This window comes from Hyposmocoma kahamanoa, unplaced genomic scaffold (genome assembly GCF_003589595.1).
Source record: "Hyposmocoma kahamanoa isolate Upper Pololo Valley unplaced genomic scaffold, ASM358959v1 63, whole genome shotgun sequence".
NCBI lineage: Eukaryota > Metazoa > Arthropoda > Insecta > Lepidoptera > Cosmopterigidae > Hyposmocoma > Hyposmocoma kahamanoa.
The window spans coordinates 16,086,380-16,112,729 of NW_020653851.1; the positions used below are offsets into that span (position 1 = coordinate 16,086,380).

General features: G+C 36.7%; 1 protein-coding gene across 1 annotated transcript in view; it reads left to right on the forward strand.

Moving 5' to 3' along the window:
- Nucleotides 1–26,350, forward strand: part of LOC113230309 (lachesin-like) — a 166,435-nt gene that overhangs the window by 96,775 nt on the left and 43,310 nt on the right. The gene's annotated exons all lie outside the window — the stretch shown is intronic.

The following is a 26,350-nucleotide window of genomic DNA, read 5'->3' on the forward strand; positions in this document are numbered from 1 at the left end:
TGAAATACGACCCTTAGTTTTAGACACACACGCTGTTACACACGCGCGCAATTTTAAGCAGCGATGCAAACGCGATTTAAGCGCGCGATTGCATCGATGCAAACGCGCGATTGCATCCCTACATTTGGGATTTATAGGCGATTGCATCGATGCAATCGCGCGTTTGTATCGATGCAGTCGTGCGTTTGTATCGATGCAATCGCCTATAAATCGCAAATGTATCGCGTTTCACGAACGTGCGTTTGCATCGCTACTAAATAAGCTAAATTACCGTGCACAACCATTCTTAACCATGCAATAATTAATAACATTCGATATAAAGTAAATTTTATGTTACCATCGCAAATTTTCAACAATTTCGGTAATACTCGAGTAGAAATCGGAAACAACCACAAACACACAAACACAATGGTACCACAAACACCCAGACCCGAGACAATATAGAAAAGTTAGTTATTCTACATTGACCCGACCAGGGATTAAACCCGAGACCTCGGAGATGGCGACACCAAGGAAACCAGTGTATACGCCACTCGACCACAGAGATCGTCAAAATATTTTGTAAATCTTGATTTATTTGAAACAAAACTAATAAATCGAGAAGCATTCTTAATAAACTTAGAAAATAGTAGTTTATATGACAGTTATATAATGAAAGGCATGACATTATGTACAGTTACATACACTGCTTTATCTACACACATATTATAAGCTCTCTGTGTTCAGGAACCGCATGTTGCGACTGGCGAAATGGCGGCAAATAAAAACTTTTGTCACGCATGTCACACAACCGTAGTTTTTATTTTTAATTCATAGACAAACTAGAATCGGCCCTAACTATCATATCGTTCGATATCAAGTAACGTACGAAATTGTCAAAATTGTTTCCTATTGACATTTCATTTCGAATAAAACTTCATCTCGACTGATATTAGAATTGAGCTCCAATCAAATTGTTTTGTTTTTCAAAGATATTCGAAATCGAATTCGATATTATTATGTAGCAATGATAACATTTTCACAGATAATAAATTTGTTCTAACAAAACGGTTTACCTTTGTGCTGGCCGTAATTTGCGGTTTTTGAACACATTATAGAGTTTATTATATGTATGTAGATAAAAACCTTTACATTACCATTTGTTTACTTACGCACTGTAATATTTTGATAAGTTTTCTTTAATCCAATAATATCACTTAAATGTGAAACCAACATTAAATGTCTCCTGTTTTTATTTACCACAAACTGTGACATTAATAAATTGTCGAGAAACTTGCGATAAGAGACAGCTACAACACGTTTTTTATTTTCTGTCCACAAACACGACGGGTTGCCAACACAGGAACTGAAAATAATATTTTTTCGTACAATATGCAAAGTAAACTTAATTAAACTGGATGTAAAATTATTAAAATCCACCTAGCATTATAGCTTTCGAAGTAAAATCGTATGAATAACTGAGACACATGGGTCTCTCATGATAGAAACAAAAAACTAAGTTTTTTTTGTTTTTTTTTATAATATCAAGTGACGGGACGAACAAGTCGTGGGCCTGATGGTAAGCCACACGCCTGTCCATAGCAGTTGCAGTGCCACTCAAACCTTTAAATCGCAAAGATCTCCGGCACATCCACTGCGTCCGTCATCCTGAGACATAAGTTAACAACTCCCATGTACCTGTAATTTCACCAGCACCCTTACCCTTCTAAAGCAAAATACAGTAATACTGACATTACTGCTTGACGGCAGAAATAGATAAGGTGGCAGTACGTCCCAGGACGAACTCTTTCACAAGGAGCTCTAATGCTACTAAGGTTTGAAAGTTCAAAATATTACTGAATGAATCTATAGCTAATAATAGGATTATTTTTGTTCATGGATAATAATTAGTTATCCACTTATAAATCATAATATTTTTTTTTAATTCCTTTAATTTAGTAATTTTCTGAACTTTTAAATCTTGTTTTCTCAATTTCACCATTTTTAAGTTACGACAACATTTGGTTTCATGTGCGAATAAGAAGGTACAATATTCGATTCTAGTCCTAAAGTCATGGATCATCATCATTATCCACCAGGCGGTACTTTGTGCCATTCACCATGATCCTGTGCTAGTCTCACCCATCTACGCGTCGCAACTTGACTTGGATGATGTCGTTCAGCCATCTCGCTACGGAACGTCTTACGTTTCTATAACCATTCCTTGGTCACCATTCGGTTGTCGCTTTAGTCCATCTGTGTTCACTACTATGTCCTGGTCAGCTCCATTTTAAGTTCGTCATTCGATCTCCTGTATCCTGAACCCTAATTCGTCTTCGGGTTTCGGAAGTCTATGAATTTCATCCTGAGCATGACTCACTCCATGGCTCTTTGTACAGCTCTAATTGTATACACAGCCTTCTGTGTGAGCGTTCACGTCTCTGTAGTTTGAATAGAAAGTGGTAACCGTTGCCTATTCACATTTAACTTTTAATTTAATTTAACTGCCTCTGTGGCCGAACGGTTACCATGCCGGACTGCCACGCAAAGGTCCTAAGTTCGATTCCCGGGCCGGGAGAAATATTTGTACGGTATGCTATTCTCTCGTGAGTTTGGGTGTAATTTGTGTTTGTCTATGTAGTTTGTTAAATTTCAGCATGAAATTAATTTCTTTTTTTGTGTCGCTTCAGTAAAGCGAATAAAAGCAGATTTTTTCTTGAACACTATCCGACAACAATATAGTATTTTCTTTAAAATCTAAGTAGAAAATTAAATGCGGTTACTTTTTAAGTGCCACACCGGCCGCCTTTACTCCACTGTCCCGCCGCAAATTACGTGTGGGCCTGCCGTGTAGCACGTCCCTGTACGCATTCGCTTCCTACAGGTTCGCCCCCGGATCGCGTTTCCCGCCGTATCGCGTCTGTATTGCCTGAGCTTAAAATTGCAATTGTGCTACCGCCGGGACTGAATGTGGTTTAGCTAGCTTTCCTAAGTATCGTCCTTTTAATACGGAACACCGCAGTGACACTTTGCGGTAGAAATAGGTGAGGCTATGATTTCTACCACCGCCCTTAGAACCTAGAATGGTAGAGTTTTAAATGAATTTTATTTCGTTACATCTGAAACTGATAGGGTAAAATACTTTCACATCAGTTATTTGATAAATTTGTGTCACACATTTGGTATAATAAAATGACTTGTGATGTGAGATCACTTTTACCAAATGAATAATTCTTAAACTTTCTTCTTCTTTCTTTTCGATTTATTTTCACAGCAATTGCCTAATTAGGCAAAGTGAAAATAAATAATCGTGTGAGTATTTTTTCTTTTTTCTTTTATCTACCAAGTGATGAGACGAACAAGTCGTCCTGGGGGTAAGCGATAGGCCTATAAATAACACTTCTTGTCTTAGGGGCACTGTCACTGAGACATAAGTTGACAAGTCCCATGTGCCTGTAATTTCACCTACATATATTATGTATTAAATGTTTATATATATTTAGTTGCACATTTTCCTATCATCTAAATGTTGATGTAATGTATGTATATACAATAATATATATAATAACTTTCAGCTTATCTTAACGAGGAGTGCAACCGAAGTGCCAGGATTTATTATAAAAGACTACCGACCTTTAGACTCGGAATTCGTATGAATTCGTACGTACGTATGAATTTGTGCGCCTTTTCGTATTCGATATTGTATAAAAATTAATAGTGATTCAGCTGTAGCGCCACAAACACGCCACTTTTTCGGATTTGATATTGTATGAAAATTAATAGTGACGCTGCTGTAGCACCACAAACTCGCCACTTTTTCGGATTCGATGTTGTATGAAAATTAGTAGTGACGCTGCTGTAGCGCCACAGACACGCCACTTTTTCGGATTCGATGTTGTATGAAAATTAGTAGCGACGCAGCTTTAGCGCCACAGACACGCCACTTTTTCGGATTGGATATTGTATGAAAATTAATAACGTCACAGATACGCCACTTTATCGGAGTCAATATTGTATGAAAATGACTAATGACGCAGCCGTAGCGCCACAGACACGCAACTGTCGCGGTTTTATCTGCGTCTAATTTGAAGCCGCCCTTATGGATTCACAAATTTTTGAACCTCTTATACTTATTAAAATTTAACTAAACAGACCCTAGAGAGTATAAAAACATGAACTGTTAAAAAATTCATAAACTAATAAGAGAATTACAAAATTACGTATAAATAAATAAATAGTGACCTCTAAAAGTTTTAATCTTAACCCAGAATTGTTTAAAATTGTAAACAACTTTATTTGTCTTAATCCAACTTATTAAAACTTTTAAGTTAATAATTACTTTATTCTTTGGTTAACTTTGTAAGACTCGGAGCTTGTAAACAACAAGTATAACAACGTATTTAATACAATTTAAAATGAACAAATCAAAAATACATGTTGTGAAGTCATCATTCACTTCACCAAAACATCATCATCATCATCATCGTCATCATTAGACTACATATCATCCACAACTTCTACTGGAGGATTTATGTCATAATCCACCAAATAGACCTAATAAGAGTAAGGAACCCCACACGTCTTCGATTAATTTGGACATATTTTATCACAATATATTCGAGATGAAGCGAAACAGACAACGTATGTATTATCCTTCCTTCCTTGTGGCATGAACATAAAGCGTTTTCTGACCCTCCTAATGCGATTCCCTGTGGATAAGTATAGTGATTCCATGAAGAGATAATTGTAAACTTAACATATAACATAATTATTACAAAGATCGAGAAATACAAAGAAAAATCCCTTCAATCTGAGTGGACTCAAACCAGCGACTATTGCCATACCGAGGCTACCACGATAACTTTTTAAGTTTGTTACACGTGGCGCTGATGGCAAAAAAACCATTTAAACCCAGTACGTAGATCTATAACAAGCTCATGGAGAAATTTGTGAAATCTGCAGATTCGGCATGGCTACAAGCGCTATTTCGAGTCCAGACAGATCGAAGGATTTTTTCTTTGTTTTGTTTGACTTTGTATCAATAATAATAACAAAGTAATAATTAACTGCCTCCATGGCCGAACGGTTACCGTGCTGGATGGCCACACAAGAGGTCCCGGGTTCTAGTCCCGTGCCGGGAGAAGTCTTTGTATGGCCTACATTTATTTCTCTCGTGAGTTTGTGTGTAATTTGTGGTTGTCTATGTATGTCTCCATGACACCCGTAATACAGGGATTCGCGCGTACGATAACGCGCGCGATATGTACGCGCGTTATTAACATGCAATATTTTCACAAAAATATGTAAATACCTTGGTGGTAAAACACGTGATATTGAATAAACAAATATTAACATATAATAGTAAACAAACAGCAGAATTTATAGTTCGAGTAAAACCAGAATGCATTTAATCACAAATGCAATGCGGTACATTGGTTTTTATAAGCATTACTGCCATATTATGTTATTTCTAAAAATTATAAGCATCCTCGTCAATCCAATGGAAGGAACTTCAAAATAACCAACGTGAAATGTCCCTCATCATGTTATTCCTACACCATTGAATCACTTGAAAACAAATTAGTCGTTGATCGTCAATAAAAGTTCATAGTTTGGATGAGTAGCCTATTTAGGCCAAATATAGATACTCGGAATCCGGATAAAGAAATTAAGAAGCCAGTCGACAGCGCCTGGAGAAGCTTTTGTGTGACAATAGCAATACAAAAATTTCTATCAACCTCGTGCCAAATTTGATATTGCCCACCTACGGTGCTCAAACTTAATCACTATCAAAAACCCTTACTGGGTTTGTCAGAGAACGTAATATACTCGAATTCGGAATCATTCACAGAATCAGAAACACCAACCTGTTCAAAAATGTCCAATGTTAGTCAAAGCCCCTAGGCGAGAGAGTAACTGACAGGACATTTTATTTGAATGCATCTTTGTTTTTATGTAAAGTAGGAAGCTAACGAGCAGATGAGCCACTTGAAGGAAGGTGCTCATTGTCGCCCATGGACATATTCAATAACAGGGAGCTGCCTAAGCGTTGCTAGCGTTTGACAGCCTTGTTGACTTTGAAGAAATCTAACTCTGATTGTCATACAATGGAACATTTTGATTATTAAAAACATGATGCATGTTCGATTTAAAACGCACGCGCTTAACATACTTTTAATTAACGTACGGACAAAATTCTCTTATAAAGCAATTCTCTTTATGAATTTTAATTAATTACTTTAAAAAATATGATATATGTAATTACTTTGTGACCGACATCAGAGATAAGCCGTTGTTACGCTATCCTTATGTCTGCCTTACCCGATTGCAAGATAAATATATATAATAATTGAACAGAAGCTGTGAACGATGAATAGCGTTGGTATTCGGAGCTAGCCACTGATCTGGCTTTGACCACCACTAAACACTTAAAAGTGTAACTGTAGCGTATTGCCAGCGTGTGTACACAATTTGCATGCGAACCAGTAAAAAAACAATTGTAATGCTGATTACCATCAAGTAACTTGAACCAAAATCACTCCAATTCATGGGTATATTTATAAAGGTTTTAGCTAAAAGATGTTGTTACAAAGAGATTTACGACCTTTGTTTCAATAAGGCATTTATCGCTTTGATCTCGACTAACCGTCCGCCATTTCTGTATTACACTTTTATTTTCGATATTTAAGTAATCGTTTTCAGAGTTCCAAAATTCGTAAATTGTTCTATAGATTCGCCATGTCCGTACGTATTTCTAAAATTTCCAACAAACTTGACAGGAATATTGAAACGAATTTAAGAAGTTACAGAACAAAAGCAGTTTATGTTCGTGAGTGGAATAAGCCAACGCAGTTTTATGTAATTATGATCTAAGAATTTGTAAGCTTTGCAATATGAATAATATAGTAACTGTCATTGCACAATAAATACCATTTTCGTGAATCATGCGTGTAAATCGCACATCAGCGAAATACAGTGATATCTTCTTGCGCTTTTGGCAACGCAAATCTAATGTTACGCTTTTCTTATACGTAAATAATTTTGCCATAAAACAAATTATATATTATTATTAATGTATGTGGATGTCATCTGGTTATTTGACGACGTCTGTTTTTGTGAGGTTATGTTTTCACGTTTTACCTCTTGGACAGTCTTTCAAAATTTTTTTCTGAGGCAAAAATTTTGTAGGATCGTGGAAAATGAAGTGTGGAACCACGGATGCAGGAACCAGGGAGATTTAAAAATTTTAGGCATTAATACTAAATGTTAGTTGGAATTTTTTGAGGAATCGGGAAAATACAAACACAAATACGAAATTATTTATTTCTCCTCACAAAACTAAAGGACGCATATTAACAATCAGGTACTTAGATTAGTTACTTACATTTGTGGGACACTAGAGCCTAAACTAGGTCTAGCCGGTATGATAGGTCTCAAGTCATATATAGATCAAGTGGGCAATGGAGAGACAAGAGAGACTACATTAAACATTATATTATGTTAACCTTAGAGCCAAGTCCAAACTCATGGTACCACGATTTCGTATATCCATGGCAAACGACCCTTTTATAGGGTACTGTATACGTTTTTACAATATGATTCCGGAGCATATAATTACATAAGATTATCATTTCCTGAGTTTAAAAACTACATTACAATTTTCATTCAAAAGTCATATTATTACAAAATTGAAGACTATGTAGACTAAGCATGGAAAGACGACGTGGCTCCAGGTTCCACACAGATTCAAAGTGAAGTGGGCAAAAAGGGACGTTTCCTAGGAACGCGCAATAATGAAGATGATGAGAGGTCCGTAGTTTCACATTGCAAACTGAAGCCACAGCCACTGCACCGGTCACCCTAATTCATAAAGTTGTTAAGCTACATGTGCTTGTAATTTCACTAGCTCCCTTCAAAACGGGAACGTAGCAGCACTTCCATGGACAAGATACTCTACTGCTACTAAATCTTCGAAAATAGCCTTACGAAACACAAAATCTTTAAATATTTTACATTTTTAACAAACTAGTGTATTAACACCAATAATAGAAAACATGTGTAAAACGTTACCGAGCAGTTTCCCACAAAAAACGGGTCACGAAACAAGCTGCGCAGCGACCACATTAATAATTTATCAGCCACATGACGGCTGTTTACTAATAAAGCGTGGATTCGCACTGGAAATATTAATAAAAGCGTGCAGCCGGAACCCGGCAGCCAGTGCCGGCCGCCCAGTGACAAATGACCCACGTTGGAACGGCTGGAACTTTCATTTAGTTTCCATCCAAATTCAACAAGCAAATATGCTGTGCAATGAGTGGCGCCAAGCCATGACTATAAAATTTTAATCCTGCACACAGGTTGCCATAAAAAATTGCTAAAACTTTTTAGACGGTCGTTTTGTGAGGGGCGGGTAGGTATATGCAATCGGCCGCAAGCTGAGTTATACATTCTGTGGACTTTTTATATAAAAAAAATTATATACATTATATTACGTACATTTTCCAACTAAGAATTCCAATAGATAATCTTTAATTGTAAGTAGTCATGTGACTAGAAAAATTACGCCGTATCACACAACCGAGAATTAAGAATTGCAAAAAGCAGGAAGATTCAAATACAAGACAAACAAGTGAGCATTCGATCAACTAAGTTTAATCAAAGTCGTAAGAATCAATACCAATTTTAAACGGATTGATTATACATTTTAAATTAGCTGCTAATTCTATTGGTTTAACCGCTAACCGCCAGCCGCAGGCGGAGCTTGTTCACCGCTTTGAATGTCTTTCTAAACCTCGGGACTTGTGTTCTTATAAATCAAGCATAAAGGGGTGTGAAAGCGAACTGCCTATTTTTCTTTCTAATTTCATAAATAAAATAAATTTGTGAGAAAAATATTAGGATGTATTTAATTTATGCGGAACGAAAAATCATAGTATGTACGTGGTTCGCGAGCTTGCCGCGAGCGGAACGCGTGCGGTTCGCAGTGAGCCATCTGATCGAAGACTGTTTCAAGCGTACACACTAGAACCTCGTTGCTCTATCTACTACGATACAGTTACAGCTTACAGTTACAGTATTCAACATTCGTATAGGGATAGACAAATAAATAATAGAAACTAGTCTTGTTCTTATTGTATTGATGGCAAACACTTTAATGCTTGCCATTGTGATGAAATTGTGATTTTTCCAATCGGCGTAAGATGCTCACCGGTAGTTGCCGATACTTGTCCAGAATGCGCAAGAGATCCAGAAAAGAAATGGTACGTCGTATGGGGATTGGGGAAGCTCCTTTCGTACATCCTATAGAAATTAAGAAACTAATTTTATTGTACATTTACTGCAAATTCGATTTTAACGAATTCTTTCCCTTTCACGTCGAACAATGTAAGTTAGTATGAAAAGTCGAGTCCTGAACAAAAGTTTCTTTTATAGGAAAACAATCGATCATCAGGGGACTAGACGTTTTAGTAGCAGTAGAACTCCTCGTGAAAGAGTTCTTCCAGGGAAGTACTGCCACCTGAACTATTTCTGCCGCCAAGCAGTACTGTGTTACGGTTTTGAAGGGTAAGGGTACTGGTGAAATTACAGGCACATGGGATTGTCAAGTTCTGTCTCAGGGTGATCTCCTCAGATCTTTGATGATTTAAGGCACTGAGTGGCACTGCAACTACATAGGGCGCACTAGAAGTTTCCGGAACTGGCCACTTACATAAACAATATTTAAAAAGTAATTACAACATTTGAAAATGGAACTCTTTGGCTGCAGAATACAGTTTGTTTCATCTGACTGTCACTTGTTTTTACATTGTAGCGTCATTTTAGAAATTGATTGTCTACATCACCATGGATTTTTTTTCTTATTCATTCCGGAAACTTATAGTGCGCCCCACCTATATGAAGTCGTGTCCCTGTGCTCGCTTCGGAAATTTAGTAGAGAGTAGCGATGGAAAGAAGAAAAGTAAGAGTGATGAAGAAAAGGATTTAGAGAACGATTCGAAATTTCAAAGCAGGTGACCAGGAACCAGAGAAAAGGGTGGTAAAAAGGTTGGATGACGATGAAGAAGGTCACATTGTCACATACTTCTCGTTCACCGTGCTGACTTCCCTGAAAAAAACGAGAAAGAAACTCTAGGGATTACTCCTTTGAAATACACTTTGAATCATATTTATGTGGAATTCACACTTATGTCGTCTTTCCATACATCTGTATTTAACGCGTAGTCTTCAATTTTGTAGTCTGACTTTTCAATTAAAATACTTTTAATGTAAGTTTAAAATTTGGAAATGACAATCTTAATATATGCTCCGAAATCTTATTATAAAAACGTATTCCCAAACAGTTCCCCGTTAAAGAATCGTTTACTTTAGGTAAACGAAATCATGGTACCATGAGTTTGAACTTAGTTCTAAGGTTAATGTTATGGATATCTTCTGTCTTAAGGAAATTATGTATATTTTTACAGCCATGCAAAATATTTGAGTAAATATACTGTGATGCTACAGACATGATACCAATCTCCTTAAACCTTTCTCTGAGAGACACCCGAGAACATAAGCAGTCCTCAGAACGAACCGCTACTTTTTAACCGACTTCAAAAAAGGAGGAGGTTCTCAATTCGACTGTATATATTTGTTACGCGATAACTCCGGTATTTGTGAACCGATTTTCATGATTCTTTTATTTTATTGGAAAGGGGGTACTTTCATAGTGGTCCCATTTTATTTTGAAGGAAATCATCCACCTCTAAGGGTGGCTGTTCATGCATGAAGATTCATTTTTATAAATAGCGCCTAAATTTTCTTAAGGAGCAATTATTTTAATGGTTGATTTTGCTATTTCTCCAATTCAAGGCATTTTTCTCTTGATATTCTTTGAGTAGTGAGAACCGATTTTTATTATCTCCAGTGTCAAGTCCTGTGTAGTGGCCAATTTAAGGATATTTCAATAAAACTTAGCAAATAGGTGTAATTCCACGTACGTTTGAGGTCCGTTTTTTTTGTACTCTGTACTGAGATTATTACGACTCAAATATGATTTGCTTTTCACTTACTTACTCCACATGAGAATCCCATAGTACATTATACTATGGAAGTAACTAAAATAAAGTAACAGAGAATGATAAATAGCACAAAATAGCTGCGCTTGTAATTATTTTCTACCAACTTCAAAAAAAGGAGGAGATTATACTTTCGGCTGTATGTATGTTTTCTGATTTGACCTCTGTCAAGTGTGAACTGATTTTGAAAATTCTTTTTTTTATTTGAAGAGGGCAGAGAAAAGAGTGCACCGTAATCTCGTGATGGTCCCATTGTCACCAAGTCAGAACCTGATGAGGGGATCCCATGGAAATCGATGAAAATCCTCAAATTTTATAAGCATGTCAGTGTACTTACCGATTTCTCGGTCAATTGTGGACCGATTTTGAAAATTCTTTTTTTATATGAAAGGGTATACTCTCGAGATGGTTCCTGACGCCGATGATGCTATTCTAGGTCCGTTTCAGCTATCACAAATTAAAAAAATCTTTTCCGCAAATAAAACTCGACTTTTCACTTGACACAAATACATGTAATCAACAAAATAACCGTCACCATAACAACTAGAAAAAGTATACAATAAGTCTGTAACAGTCCTATAGTCACCAAGAAGTCAGAATCTAATGAGGGGATCACATGGAAATCGAAAACAACTGGTAAGCAAACTTTTGAAGCCGGTTTTTTTTTCAATGAAAATACTACAATTGTTTTAGATGCAGTTAATTTTATCAGTTTCCCGCCGCATTAAATTAATAAAACAAATAACACATATATTTGTTATTATTATTAATACAAAGATCGAACACTTAGAAAAAATTATTTACATCCGGCTGGATTCGAACCAACGTCTTCCAGCAAACCGTGCCAGATGCTGTGCCAATTAAGTCACGGAACGAACTAGCGAACCTTACGATTTTTTCTATGTGCTTTTTGGTTTTTTACGACTTTTTGCCGTAGCGCCATTCGAGATGTCGTTTTCATAATCGTAATTTTTAAGTTTATTGAATGTCACGATATTTCGCCACCGTGATAGTCAATTATTTTTGTGAAATTACTCCACTAATTACCCGTAATTATTAATGCCAAGATCGAACACAAAGAAAAATTCCTTCGACCCGGTGGACTCGAACCAGTGACGTCGCCATGACGTAGCTGACACCCTCCCAACTGAGCTACGGGACGAGTCAACAGGTCTTACGAATTTCTCTATGCAGATCTTTGCATTGTTTCCGTGACCAAACAGTTACCTTGACGGACTGCCACACAGACCTAAGTCGTACTGCGAATAACACTTCAGTCTGGACGTCATAAACTGTATAGTACAGTACTAATAGAAAGAGATCATAACAACAATTAAAATCAGGTACAACGGTGGTTAAAATCAAATCATTTTTAATATTTTTGAAGGGAGAGAACAATCCCAAAATCTTATGTGTCAGGGAACACAGAAAACAAAATTATTTAAACTCTTAGGAAATAGATTATGAATTGTAATGAAATGAAGTTATAATTTCTTCTAAAATAAAATTATTAATTGTAATGAATTAAAATTATAAACAAGTTTTTCTGAAATATAATTATAAATTTTAATTAATTTAAATTAAAATTCTCCCGAAATGAACTTACTAATTGTAATGAAATAAAATTATACATGCTTCGTTAATGAAAAAAAGGTATTATAGCATTATATAATGAAGGCATTACAAAATTAGTTTTGTTGAACACAAATATGCTGCCAGACTGCCACGCAAAGGTCCAAGATTCGATTCCCGGGCCGGGAGAAATATTTGTGTGGCCTACATTTATTTCTCTCGTGAGTTTGGGTGTAATTTGTGGTTGTCTATGTGTGTGTCCATGGCACACATGACACAGGGTTTCCTTAGTTATTATATTATATAATTATTATATTTAATTATAAATGGCTTTTTTGCCAATTTGGCAGACCAGGAAGTCATAAAAACAGACTATTTAGACATTAGTTCATCGCATTACAGTATCAGTATATGGCGGTAGGTATTCTCACATATTTTTTCCTTTTAGCATTTTGTCGAAATTTAACCCCACCAAGACAAAAGTTTGCGCGTTCACCGCTAAAAAGACTCCTTTTGCTGCAGACCTTCAGTTTCAGAACAAGCCATTAAATATCTCGGAGAGCATCGGGATCCTTGGTGTCGACATCTCTTGTGACGTTCAGTTCCGTAGTCACTTAGATGGCAAAGTCAAGCTGGCGTCCAAAAAGCTTGGTGTGCTCAACGGGCTAAGCGGTATTTCACTTCGGAGCAGAGACTACTATTTTATAAGTCACAAGTCCGACCCCACATGGAATACTGCTGCCATCTTTGGGCAGGAGCTCCTGGATGCCAGCTTGGGCCCTTTGACGCGGTTCAAAGACGTGCTATGAGAATTGTTGACGATCCTGTGCTTACAGACGATATTGAGCCACTGTCTTGGAGGCGAGACTTTGCCTCCCTATGCCTGTTCTATCGCTTGTACAATGGCCATTGTTCTGAAGAATTGTTTGTCATGATGCCAACAGCAACATTTTATCACCGCACCGGCAGGGAGTCCATTCTCACACTCTGGAACCGAGTCGATCTCGTACTGTGCGGTTTCAGAAGAGCTTTCTCCCACGTACAATTAGGTTGTGGAATGAACTCCCTGTCGGGTTTTCCCGCAGGAATACAGCATGGAGTCCTTCAAAAGGGGTTTGAGAAAGGTCTTAAAGAGTCGGCAACGCGCAACGTGACGCCCCTGGTGTTGCAGGCGTTCATAGGCGACGGTAACCCCTTCCATCAGGCGGGCCGTATACTTGTTTGTGAAAAAAAAAGCGTTAAAAACCCGATTTCAAAAAATATTCTCGTATGAAAAAATTAAATGTACATTTTCGTATTTCTCAGAGCAGTTTTCATTATTTATAACATAATGGTTTCAAAGGTCTAAATTAAAAAAGACGTGAGGTGTTTTCTTCACATTGTGTTCTACTGATTTATCATTCGCGTGATGGTCGGCATTGCAAGGCGCTGTCGCCACGGAAAATATATGGCCTCTTTGAAGCGCAGAAAGATGGGTAATTTCATTGAATTTATGAACGTATCGCCGTTGAAAATGTGAGCTTGAAAATTCGGACGTAAAACCGTGATAAACATTGTATCGCGCAAATAGGAAAATGTTATATGGGCGTTATTAAGCAACCACGCTCTGCATAAAAAGTAGGTTTTATTATTTACATACATCAGTCAGGATATTTCGTTCATTTTTATACCTACCTTTTTGGAATTTCACGTGCTATATTTTGGTGAATGTATAGAACTGGTTTTACTAACAAATTGGATGTTTTAGACTATAGTGGTACTATGTTGTCATTTTAGAGCTAGAAACTTATAAAACGACTTGACTTTGACCAAGCGAAAATGGCGACTTAAGCAAGTCTAAAAGACTAATAGTCCATATTTGTTAATATCTTATACGCTAAGTTGGAATCCACATTCCACTTGGTACATCAATTTTGTAGTCGTATCGTAATTAGTTTGGAGTCAATGTATAAAAAATTAATAATTTAATATTTTTTATACATGAATAAAAGAATTACATCAATATTGCGCCGACAGCCTCAATTATAATCAATTAAATTATTCTATTTTTATGTCAACGTGTAACACGGTGAACCTACGAGTCGTTTCTTCCTGCTACCGTCCTCAGGACACCATTGGTGCTTCCCACGCAGTCAGAACATCTGCGATACACGTTTTTTGCGCATTATTGCTCAAAACTCATCTACACACGCATCCGCAAACATACCAGAGGCAATGTAGACGCGAGAAAGCCTCAACAAAACCCTAAAGATGTTTTTGTATTTACAAATTAAATTAAATGAAATTTCGAGTATTTTGCTTTGGCAAAGTTGTTTTGTAAATACGGAAAACTTGATTAACTCGCCATTTTTGCTTAGAACTTCAAGTTCGTTTTATAAATTACACTCTATGTCTGTCTGAATGTGTCTATTTTTAACCGACATCAAAAAAAGGAGGAGGTTCTCAATTCGACTGTGTGTTTTTTTGGTATCTATGTTACGCAATAACTCCGATATTTGTGAACCGAATTTGATGATTTTTTTTTGTTGGAAAGAGGAGGTACCCTCCATAGTAGTCCCAATTAATTTTGAAGAAAATCATCCACCTCTAAGGGTGGCTATTTCCGCATGAAGATTTTTTTTTATAAATAGCGCCTAAATTTTATTATAATGAGCAATTGTTTTAATGTTTAATTTTGCTATTCTCCAATTGAAGACGTTTTTATCTCTCAATATACTTTGAGCAGTGAGAACCGATTTTTATTATCTCCTGAATCAAGGTCTGTATAGTGGCGAACTAGGGGATGAATGCGGGTTTGCGCACTTTCCGGATACCGATTTCAAGAAAACTTGGCAAATAGATGTAATTCCACATACTTTAGAGGTCGGTTCTTAGTACTCGGTACTGAGATTATTTTCTTCGTCTTTACACACGCAGTGACTTGAGATATGCGTTCATATTAAATTATAACATAAGAACAATACAAGAAAATAAATTACTTCAGGAATATTAGTTTAGTATTCCTGCGGTCTCATTTTAACCGAATTCAAAAAAGGAGGAGACTCTCCATTCGACTGTACTTTTTCTGTATGTACATACGCGATTATTCCGCCTTTTGTGAACCGATTTCTGTGACTCTTTTTTTGTGAGAAAGAAGGTACCTCAGTACCATGGTGCCATTTAAATTTGAAGAAAATACCACCTCTATGAGTGGCAAACTAGGGGATGAATCCGGTTTCGCGCACTGTTTTTCATAAACAAGTTATGCAATATGATTTTTTAATTAAAAAACTTTCAAGTTAGGAAATTATAATTTTAATATATGCTCCGGAATCTGGTGAAATTACAAGCACATGGGTCTTGTTTACTTATGTTACGGGCGCGGTGGCAGTGCCCCTGAAATCTTTGCAGTTTAAAGTTCTGAGTGGCACTGTCGCTGCTATGGACAGGCGTGTCGCTTCAGAGGTATGACTTGTTCGTCCCGTCACTTGGTATCATAAAAAGACAAACAGAAGCAACAAAAAGACACAACAAACTGTTTGAACCATCATAATATAACACACTAGTAGCAGCAAAATAAAAGGAACGCAATTTAAGCCAAAATGGTAATACAAAAGCAATATCTAACAGTTAGTAGTGGCGCCCTCAACAAAGGGCGTGTATTTTGTAAACATTTTACTGCGTCCCAGTCTGTGACGATATTGTGGACGCTTTCGCTGCAAAATTACGCTTTTTACAGCTTCTGCAAGATCGTCAGAACTGCGTCGACGACATAGGCATCTAGTTTTATGTGGTTGGTGTTCCCGTAAAGCCTGCTATCGGCATAAAGAATTTTTTATGTGTTTATGTGTAGGTGTGTTGTTTGTATAAGTAAATACAACATGGAAATTAGTTGTAATCTTTTAGTTTATTTAGTCTGACACGTCAACGTCAATGTACAACAATCGCCTGATATGAAATATATTCATGTACCGAAATTAACAATCGATTTTCACATGAATAGTACCTAATTAAAATCATTTAATACATATATATGTAGGTGAAATTTAAAAGAAGGTTGAATTATAACGACATTTTTCATATGAACCACTGGCTACACATACTACAAGGGAATTTGAATAAAGAACAACTTCAACCATCTTTTAATTTTGATTAAACTTTCTGGTATATGTAGCCAGCAGTGGTTCATAATATGAACACTGTTACGATAATTCAACCTTTTTCTAGCGCTCCTCGAAATACGTATAACAATATTTTGCATATTTTGCGCAAATAATATGTATGAGTAGTCCACTAGCAAACTGCGTTATGCGTCGTTTCGGTTTTAAAAGGTAAGAGTGCTAGTGACATTACAGGCCATCGAGTATATAACCAGAAATTGAGATGAAATCCGTGGCGTGGTCTTATATCACTTTTAAATATTAACTCTCATTTGCACTGACATCACAAATTAGAAATAGCACAGCGCCAACACCTGATCCGTATATTTAAAAAATATTCTGTATTTATTGTAATAAAGACAATATCTCTAACTGTGGGGGGCTGTTCCATTCGGGGGCTGTGGGAAAACCAGCAAAACATCTAATTACAAAACAAACGGAATCACATTTCATCAGTAATTAAATATGTAATTTCGCAATTTTCGTCCATTATAACAAAGCTCCAGTTAAACTGGTCGAATTGAAGTGAAACAATTGACGACACCCGTCAATTGTTTCGAATTAGGGCTGGCCAATCGGAGCGCAGTTGTCACCGTAATGATATGGCTGAAAAGATTTCAAACAAATTAAATGACTGTTGAATGAAAATGAAACTGTTCGTCTTGTCACTCAGAATCGTAAAAAGACACATTTCGAAGAGTATGTGTAGGAACTTCAATTTATCTCCAACGTTGTCGTATTATTTTTTCGGTCTTACCACCCTTTCGCACCAAACGCATTGCTTCCTCCTTCCTAAAGCGCAGAGCAAAGAAATAAAATGCACCACAAGTGGAGCTACCACAACAGGACGCGATTTGCTGATTTGATTTTGATGAGAGAGCGCGTGATTTCTATGCGAGAATAGCAGTATCTTGCTCTCTATGTCACCCGTTGTTCAAGGCTATAGTGAATAGGAATTTACAAGACAAATAAATTATCGTCGTTTAAAATCAGTTAAGATTGTGAGAGTAAGATTGACTGTTTAATAACAATTGCAAATTAGCGATTATTATTATTAGCGATATTGAAGCCGTTCGGATGCAATTGACGCACTTGCGGCTAGTGTACAGAGGGCGTGCAGTCGTCCAAATTTCTTCCAAACTGCATTCCAATTGTTGTCTGATTGCAGCGTGTGACTATTCACTTGACTATATAGTAATAAACGATGTTCATCTCTCTAATTTAAAGTATTAAACTTGTCGAAACCAATTTAAGACGAGGTATTTCAAAGCGAGCCTAGATTGCAGGAGGTGAGGTGTGGGGGTCGCCCTCGTGTCCCACAATCAAAATAAATAACGCACACATTAAATTAATTAATTAATATGAATACAATAAGAATAGGCAGAAAAAAATGACACAGCCCCGACGTATGATGGGGCAGCAGGCGGCGCGGCGTGTTCTTAAACTGCTGGGCAATTTGCACATTTTAAGATAAATTTGAATTTAATAACTAATAGGGCTTCAGTTAAAAACCAAAATTTTGCAGGTTCTTTGTACTACTTTCTTTTTTTTATATAACTTCAAGTGACGGGACGAACAAGTCATGCGCGTGATGGTAAGCTACACGCCTGTCCAGAATAGTTACAATGCCACTCAGAGCTTTAAATTGCAAAGAAGGTGCACTACCAATGCGCCCATCACCCTGAGACATAAGTTGATCAGTCCCATTTAGTTACGTTTACTATGTCACGTTAGCCGTACCCCTAATTTAAAACCGCTGTAATATTTAAAGTTATTTAAATTAAACAAAACCGTTCGCGCCTACGGGATCTTTATTTATTTACTATCAATGTGTTTAATGAAAATACGAAAACAAAAAGCACCTTTGGTACGATTTAGGCACCTGGTAACATAATTCGTACCACCTATAAACCTTAAGTCATACTTCGAATAACACTTCAGTCAGGACGTCATAAACTGTATATAATAATACAGTACTAATAGAAAGAGATCATAATAACAATTAAAATCTAGAAACAGGTACAACCTTCCGTGGCTTAGTTGGTATAGCGTCTGGCACGGTAAGCTAGAAGACGTCGGTTCGAATCTGGCCGGATCGAAGGAATTTTTTCTGGGTGTTCGATCTTTGTATTAATAATTATAACAAACTAGTGGAATAATTTCACAAAAAATAATTGAATATCAATTCAATAACAAATTAAAATACACCACATTGTTTTATAAATTAATTTATTGTAATAATAATTATTTTTATAAACTTTAATTTATTATTAATAAATAATGGAAATTAGAATAAATTAAAACATATTAAATAATATTGCAGTCTTACGTCTGTTTGGGATTTTTCATCAGAGGAAATACTAGAACCCAAACTGTTGGTACGGAGAAACCATCTTCCCTGTTGAAAATTGGATGTTTTTTAATTTCAATGGCCTCTCGCAGCATCCTGTGTAGATAACGGACTTCTTTTGCAAGGACCTGGGATTTGTCAAACTTCATTGAATGTGTAGGTTTATCCGTAACATGCTCGTAGACTGCAGACTTGTTTACGCGACGGTGTTTGACATCAGCTATCTGTTCTTCTCGCGGGTACAAATACTTCGCATGGTTTGTCCGATATAAGAGAGATCGCACGCACAGTCAAGCTTGTAAACTCCTGCATCCTCGCAAACTCATATTATTTAATAATAATTACTTAAACCATTTGATCTAGCAAAACCCGTTTTTCCCGCTGCTTCTCCGGTGACCCGCCTAAACAAATTATTATATAACACAATCCATGAATGTAGAGGACAGTAAAGTTACGCTCATAACTTCTGACCAAGACTTGGTCGTAGTACTTAGTTCCACACCGTGCCGAAAACGTATAAAACTTAGATGGTTGGGATGTCAGGCACAGTCAAAAGTTTGGACATTAATTTGACCCTGAAATTCATAGAATATTCAACTGGTTAATAGGGACTCAATGGTAGACCTTCTAAGTTTATTTTAGTATATATTATGCCTTCAATCAGATAGCTAGAAAGGTTAATATGAAAAGTAAAAGTTTTACAAATCGGTGTATGTACACAATACGCGCAGACATTGAATTAAATTGTACGGGGATCAAATTTTTTTGGCAAAAAAGTTACTATATTGATATGATTATAATATCCAGTTTATATATTGTGCGTAATAAACGACCACTTAAACAAAGGATCGCTTTACGAAATTTCACAGATTCTTCGAAATTTTGAACCTTAAATGTTAGGACAATTACCATCTGAATAACATAGGAACTCTATAATTAGGATTGAGTTCCATATGTACCTAATAGTTAACGCTGCTTTAATGACGTCATTAATTCTGTTTGAGTGGATTATCAGTAATACGAGCTTATTCTATATTTATCACTTACACAGCTATTGTTTTTTGTACTAACATTAAACAAATAAATAATAAATAACTTGATAGCCTACACAGAATGGAAGTTGTTTGATATGTTTTGGAACAATTATATTAAGTTGGAACATTTTCTTGATTTGAAATAATGTTTATCGCATGTGACTTAAATGTCTATGGTCCAATAAATTCGAATTATCGTTATCATTACAGTTGCTAAATTGAAAAATTTTGAACCCTCGAGTAGGTTTAATACGTAAGTATAAAGGTATGTTTAATTCACCCGTTTGTACAAAACCTAAAACGATATGCAATTTTGCATTTGAATCAAGTGTACTTTGATTGCAATAGTTAAAAAAGTAACGAAACGTTTTGCTACATCATTTCAGTGTCAAAATAATGTAAGGACACAATTTTGACAAACAGATAAGGGTTAAAAGAGTGCGTATTCTCACGGCGTATTTTTACGCGCGACGAGCTCGAAGAGACTCAATAAAACGCAAAAGTTTACTGGCTGCCACTAAATCTCATTTGAATTACTAACGTGTATCATAAATAATATGCCATATGCATAGGCTCTTAATGTACGACAATATTTTGTCATATTCAACGGAAAATATGACCACTACAACTGTCTCAATTGCATACAACTACGCTTGGGAAGTACTGATTTACGCCTTTGACCACTCGTCGCATATCGAGCTCTGAGGGTCGACTTCCGAGTATAGCCATCCCAAGGTTCTGCGACACCAAAAAGTGTTTACTATCGACATCCGCCATGTTTGACATTTCTCTACTGTGATATTTTCTGCCTCGTATGAGTATTGCTTAGAGAATGGAATAAAATAAACAGTATTGAGTCTTTGACGCTACATAAAATTCGTAATCAATGCAAAAATATAATCTAGGTTACGACATCTGCACATGCACATACAATCAAACTATGGTCGTAACTCACCTGCCAAGTTGAGTGTGACACGTGGAGGGAGCTTGTGAACTATTCAAAATTAAACAAAGGCGTGTTAAATGGGGGAGTACTTGGCTGAAAAAATGAACCATCAGTCGAAACAATAGAAATAGAAATGCGGTTTTGCGGTCAAAAGTTTAAGATCCCTTGTCTTTATTGGTATGCTATAATAATGTGCATAGACGTAGGAATTCATCCTGAAGTATCAAGAAGACTTAAGTTTATTCAACTATGTCAAGTATGTACCAGGAAGTACATCCGTTGGTCTAGTTAGTATTACTTGCGAAGTTATTCACACTCCACGTCGGTATTGCATGTATGCCCCACCAACTTTACTTTGCAGATCATGAAACTCAGAATTGTAACGTCTTGATAATATAATGGTCGATGACAGCGACTTTGTCGAATACGAGGATAAGTTTGTGTGCCTGTAGTGGTTACTTGACACTTTGTTGCGTCGACGGTTCTGCGGACATTATCGCGAAGTTGGTTAGTGATAAGGCCGCAACACCCACAAACTAGTGTCGAGGGAACTTTGTATCGCGACTGTTGACCTTTGCAGCTTTTGTAGAATATGGTGTAATAAATACTTAGAAAGTGTCATCACAATTACCACCATACATCACAAGACCATAATGACACAGTATAATAAGACTAATATGATAACTCCATACAAACGTAGTAGCGCGGTTTATATGCACACATTCTCATAAACTCGTGATGCATTCGCATTGCATGATCTCTGGTCGTGTCATGCGCCTTTTATTATTATGCGAATGTGTGCGACCGTACTCGACGGGCGACGTGCGTGCACGCATGTAAGCAGCGCTGCTGCATATGGATGCAGTTACCTTTCTTATCTTATTAAGTGTAATAAGACATGAATGCTAATGCTAAGTACCAGGACGAGAATAAAGCCCTACCATGTACGAAATAGAAATGGAGAATAACTGCGTTATGTACTTAGTCTGCAAGCTGTCCTGGACACAGCATCTAATCAAGGTTACCATTATTTTTGCCTTGTTAACGGATTTCTACAGCATACCAAATTTTAAGCCTATCGAACAAGTGAAAGTAAAATAATTATTCATTTTATAACTGAAATGAGACTGGGAAAAGTAACTGATTATCTTTAAACGGTCGAACAGAAATGTTGTTCATGAAACATAGCTAAGAACAACCTCGATTAAATTAGTCTTCACATAAAAAAACCACTACTGCAGAAAATTCGTTAAAACCAAAAAAACAAACATCTGCAACAATAAAAATTTGAAAGGGCTACTGGTTCGTTCCGTAAGTCAGTTGGGAGAGCGTCAGGCACCGTATCTTACAGGATTTCGGTATTTTACAGAATATATCACGGAGAGTGTGCGCTGGAATCACACGATTTAATTCCGCCCTCCCCATTCTATCACCAGGGGAATAAACGTAGGCTTGGGTTTCACCACTACGTTGTGGATATTCCAAAGATTCGCACGAAGCGTTACGCTTTCACATTTATATGACGAACAGTTATGGAGTGTAATTCCCTGTCTGCAGACTTATTCCCTGAACGTTGTAACTTGGACATTTTCAAGGCGAGAATAGGGCATTATCTAGGTGTGCATGATCCATCGTCGACATCATCGTCACTTTCCATCAGGTGAGAGGGAGGAGGTCACACGCGCACTTACATTTTTATATCAAAAAGAAGCCGGGGTATGGCGAGGTCGCCGACTCGAGTCCAAACGGATCCAAGGATTTTCATTGTGCTCGATCTTTGTATTCATAATTATTACAAATAAGTAGAGTAAATTCATAAAATGATGTTCAATAATCTTATTATTTAAAAAAAAACGTTTTGAAATCATCTATTCATTTGGGAGCTATGATGCTACTTTTTAACGCACAGTCAAAACACACAGATAGAGCTTCAAACTGAAAACTTCCCTCTTTTTATACCGGGAGTTAAAAATGATAATTGAATGTTTCCCCATCAAATGACAACGTCAGCGTACCAAATAGAAAATTGTAATGCTCAAAAATGTTTTAAACTCAGTATACTACTTTTAGTAGTTCAAATGTTTGATATAAATACTCTTACCTCCCAAGAACGTCCGTGAATTCTGTCTAGCAAAAGGAGCGTCTGCAAAACTTTAAAGTTTGTAGAAATTGTACCTTTATTTTTAACTACTTACAAATAAAATTTAAAGATGTTATATAAAGTTTAAATAACCGTTGTGTCATGTACAAGGGAATTTTATTCGTGGGGCAGATTCTGGCACTTTCTTTTGTTTTCCACGACAGTCTTGAATATTATATACTACAATTTCGCCTACTAATTAAAGTATTACTAATACGTAAGTTGAATAGATCAATTTGCAGCAGATAAAAAAATATGACGTATAAATGTAATACACGGACAGAGTTGTCATTGCAAATAGGTGTACATATTTTTTATAAATTAGGTATAATATCTTATATTTATAATATTATTTACGATATAACATTTATTATTTCTTATTTCACACACATTCAAAGTTCGCAACTTTTACAGAAACACACCCCACACAGTCACATACCTCACAAGCACACCTCCACACTTTCTTTTTTAACTGTTATTGTTGAAAATGTGGTTAAGTATACTTAGTTTCAATCTATTTGTGTATTTTCTGAATTGTAATTCTATATTCTAATAATGTATTACATGGGGCGCACTATAAGTTTCCGGAACTGGCCACTTACATAAACAATATTTAAAAAGTAATTAATACAGAATACAGTTTGTTTCATCTGACTGTCACTTGTTTTTATATTGTGGCGTCATTTTAGAAATTGGTTGTCTACATCACCATGGATTTATGTCGTGAAAATTTTCATAGTATGATTTTCTACGACTTTAAGTGTAATTTAATAGCTCAGCTTCGCTCGACTTCAAACTGCTTTTGGCGATAAAACACCATGCAAGAAGACTATTTATAGCTGGTTTGCAGAATTCAAACATGGTCGTGTGAATCTCAAAAATTCCTCAAATTTCGTGATGGTCGCCCGTCCACTGCTGTGAACAACAAAAACATCGATGCTGTGCGCCATTCGATCAAAACAGACAGGCATGTGACATACCATGAGAGTCGGGCATCTTTAGGCATAGGCATGAGTCAAATACAATCAATACTACACAAACATTTGGGTGTGGAAAAGCCGTGCTCTCGGTGAATCCCACACAATTTGACTGAAGCTCAAAAAACGTATCGCGTTACTTGGTGCACTGCCATACTTACCAGATTCAACGAAGGGGCGTCAAATTTGGTGTGGGACATAGTAACAGGTGACGAAACATGGATTTATAGTTACGATCCCAACAAAGCAGCAATCAAGCGTATGGGTCTTTCGAGATGAGCAGAAACCAACCAAAGTGGCGTGCATGCAAAGTGCTTGTAAGCGGATTATTGCTTCTTTTTTAATAAAACTGGACACGTGGCTACTGTTGCTTTGGAGAATCCTTGTACCGTGAATAGCGATTGGTACATGACCATTTGTTTGCTGAAAATTATTGACAACCTCCGTGAATATAAACACCGTATCATCTTCCACCACGATAATGTCAGTTCTCACACGGCCAGACGGATAAATGAATTTTTGAAGGTGAAGGTTTTAATTTTTTAATTTAATTTAACAGCGTTGACCTTATGAGCCATCCCGCGTACAGTCCCGACCTGGCACCTTGTGACTTTTATTTATTTCCAAAAATTTAGAACCAGTTACGCGGTCAACCTGTCAACATCACCTGAAGAGGCGTATGAAAAATATGTTACAGAGATTGTTTTTTTTTTAATAACGCACACACTCAACATAGCCCCGCACTAGGAAAACCCTGTGTCGCGGGTGCCATGGACACACACATAGACAATCACAAATTACACCCAAACTCACGAGAGAAATAACTGTAGGCCATACAATATTTCTCCCGGCCCGGGAATCGAACCTGGGACCTCTGCGTGGCAGTCCGGCATGGTAACCGTTCGGCCACCGAGGCAGTTTATTGTCACGGAGGATTGGCATAAATATTTTCAAAATTGGTTCATTCGTGTGAAAACGTGCATTAACGCTAACGGAGAATATTTTGAGAAACAATAAATTAATTTCTGACCATTTATAGTATTTTTTTCTAATTCATTTCAGAAACTTATAGTGCGCCGCACGTATTGACCTGAAGATAGTAAAAAATATATATTGTCTTCAGACTAGAATGCCAGTCGAAAATAGCATATATTCATAAAAATAAACCTAGCGTGTACGTTCAGCAACCGAAAGCGTAATAAAATACAAAAAATGCACATTCTGAAAATCTTTATTGTTTAATTAATAACTAAGTGGAATTTCCAAATCCAAAACCAAAAACCTTCACCTGCACAGTACAGTGTTTTACAATTTGATTCCAACAAGAATGTTTCGGCTGTTATCAAGGCAAAAGCAATTTATTAATTTTTCTATAAAAATAACTTATTTTGCAAAGTCAATTATAATGCCTATATCTAAGTAGACAAATGTCTACTTTTATATTGTAAACCTTGAATATTACAGAAAAAAATCATTTGTGCAGTTTTTTTCAGACTGCTGTTTTTCAGAAGTCAAAAGGCTTTCTTACGCTTTCTCAACTCGCGTCAAACTGTTCTTACACTCTTAATTCTTATTACTGCTAACCCTGATTAACCTTTAACCTCTTTTCAGAACTTTTTTAATCCGGTTGAGGTATATTCTCCGAGGTCGACCCATGTTGAATTTTTGATACTAAAGAGTGCGTACCTATCTGGCGAATACGCTCCGTGTGCGCTGTACGCATACTACACGCGTGCAATTAGGGTATACCACACTTCTCGGCAAGGTTTCACATTGAGCCGGTCAGAAAAAATCTTTATATGTCCAGGTAATAAGAGCGAAAATAACGCTGTGCGTTTCATACATACATACGGACGTAGAAATGGTTTTTCTGACCTTCGTAATGCGATTCCTTGTGAATAAATGTGGTGAGTACTTTAGTTTGCCTCTGTAAGCACATCTCACGCTAGTCTCGTATAATGATGCTCGAGAGGGACACGAACAGATTGCATTATGTAATGTACGTGTACAGGTCCGAGCCTTTCGCAAACAGTGCCTCTACCACAAGCTTACTGTGACAGTTGTCGCTAGAGACCGCGGAAATTACTTCACAATTTTGTATGGCAAACTATACAGCGTCTCTAGCGGTCACAAGAAGAAATAATTTTTTGTAT